Source organism: Melanaphis sacchari, unplaced genomic scaffold (genome assembly GCF_002803265.2).
Source record: "Melanaphis sacchari strain LSU unplaced genomic scaffold, SCAv2.0 Contig1868_pilon_pilon, whole genome shotgun sequence".
NCBI lineage: Eukaryota > Metazoa > Arthropoda > Insecta > Hemiptera > Aphididae > Melanaphis > Melanaphis sacchari.
In genome coordinates, this window is record NW_020270893.1 from 4,363 (window position 1) to 6,929 (window position 2,567).

Consider the following 2,567-nt stretch of genomic DNA (forward strand, 5'->3'; position numbering starts at 1 on the left):
TGGTAGTTGTTGACAGGAATATTAACGAGGTTATGAACGATGGAACACGTTGTAATTATTATGAATTTAATTTTACACAGTACCCACAATCATATTCACATTTAGGAATGCATAATAAACCTATACCATATGCATATTATATAACTATTGTAAATGAAAGTTCTGTAGGAATGGAGATAATGACCGCAACATACGGCGATGCATCTAATTTCTGGATATGTATGGTAACGGTGGTTGTCATAATCATACACTTTCAGGATAATAAATTCGTCATTTAAATTCGTGTATATTTACGTAAAAATTGTTACACACATCGACACTTACAGTGAAAATAAATTTTTCATACCAATCTAGTATTAATTTCGATTTTCATTTTAACTATTTTAATGTGACTACATACATAATATGTAAATCCTACAAGTTTAAGGATACGTGAGTAATAAAAATTGTTATACAAAAATATAATTTACCATAATCAGGAAACCCAGGAGCCTCTATAACAAAATACAATTATAAGATATGCCATTAAAAAATGTTCTGTTAAAAACTACATGTTTGTATTTATATATATTGTAACAGGGGGCAAATGTAAACTCTTCTAAAAGATGAAATAGTAAATTCCCTTATAAGTAAACTCCCCTAAAAACATTTAACTAACATGTATTACATTTCCATACATTTTTGCATTTTAATTTCGTTTTTTTCAGTATTTATTTCAATTTAATTAATTAATTGTATCTTTGTTATCATTAAATTATTAAATCATTAAAAACAAACTAAGTGTATTTTAGTTACATTCAATATAATAACCATTTTGTTAAAATAATTTTATTTTTGTAAATTCAAAATATATTCGTTAAATTAATAATGTATTTGATAAAATTAACAAAATTTTAAGTTATTTTAATAAAATTTCGATAAAATATTTTAGTTGAACTAAATAAAAAAGTTATTAAACCAAATAATTTTTATTTTTTATTTTAACAAATATCTCATCTTAATATCAATAAGCATTTTATTGACTTAATTTTAAAAATGATATTATTATTTATTGAATAGAACTACCTCCACGAGGTGTTCTCTGGGATATACTAAATGGTTCAAAATGTTTTTAGGGGAAATTACGTAAGTGTAATATGGCGGTAGCAAAATGTTTTTAGGGGAGATTACTTAAATTGCATTTAATTTGGGAATTCGCTCTATATTAGATTTTATTAGAACGGTTATATGTCTGATTATGATCAATTTTTATAACGTTTAACCAAAGCTTGTAATCGAAAATAGGTAAATAACGTTGAACGCCTACCGTAGTCACGAAAACTACAAAAGCAAGACTTTTATAGTTGATTGATGTTTAAAAATATAACAATTTTTTTAATTTATCTAGTCAATGCTGGATAGCATAGATTTCACAATGACTAAGCAATAAATAAAATGTCTTAAATTGATAGACAATCTGTATAATATTCCATTTATTTATTAAAATATAACTTGAATCGAAAAAATAATGTATTATTATCATGCAAATATATTAAATTCATAAGATAAACTACTATATAGTACTCGAATTACATATTTTTTAAATGCTCGACACGCGTATCGATTATTTTGAAGTATTGTTTTACAATGATACCATTGTATATCCCAAACTTCTAACAATAATATTATGCTAACAACCTCTCAGAGAATAATTTATTTTTATTTTGCTAAATTTGTTGTTTACTTTAAATTAATGAAGTTGTTGTCACATGGAGCTATTTCTGTTCAGGAGTATTTGTGCTTTAAATAACCATTTTCTGTACCTATAGTTGTAAAATTTTCTTTTATATAATTTTTTAGATTTTATATTTAACCATTGTACAAGACATCTTGAACATCGGCGATAATGTTAATAAGTTACAAGGTGATCCTCTAGCCTCATCAACATCAAAAGATGGAAGTCGTACAGTAATTGTTACATTAAAATGATTAAGTTTTCTGTTTGATGTTTTTATAATTGTTTTAGCCTGTTTTTTCTAAACATTTCATTGTGGATTATTCACGAGCATTATGTATGTTTTGTTACACCTCAAATCGAAAATAATAAAAATATTATACTCCTATATAAATATGTATATAATACAACTTTAAGATAGATGCATGTGGTCGAAAACAATTTAAAAAGGATAGAAGTAAATTACTGGAGAAATATTTTTAAATTATATTTAATTCATATTGTCGCCGCACTCGGCTTTAATAATAATAATATTAAGGTACCTTTACGGCAGGAAGGCAGGCCACCCAAAAGTGATGCACTGCCAACCAAAAATATAAAAAAAAATAATGTAATAATAATAGCTGGTAATATAATATAATGAAACAAATGCCTAAATGGCTATAATATATATATAAATAATAACTGTAGGTCTAACAATGGCTCAAGTAATTATAATAATGAACAAATACAATAATAAGAAAATAATATGTGACCATGTGTATAATAATAATATGCAATAATTTTAAATATGTAAACAACAAATAATGATTTATAATATGTAGAATAATAGTGTCATGTGTAATAATACTTT

General features: G+C 24.7%; 1 long non-coding RNA gene across 1 annotated transcript; it reads right to left on the reverse strand.

Annotated features, from left to right (window-relative positions):
* Positions 1-266: 266 nt before the first annotated feature.
* On the reverse strand, positions 267-2,043 carry LOC112592690. The gene is made up of 2 exons (XR_003114565.1): positions 1,724-2,043; positions 267-494 (listed from the first exon to the last, which is right to left on the reverse strand). It is a non-coding gene; the product is annotated as an uncharacterized LOC112592690 (long non-coding RNA).
* Positions 2,044-2,567: the final 524 nt, after the last annotated feature.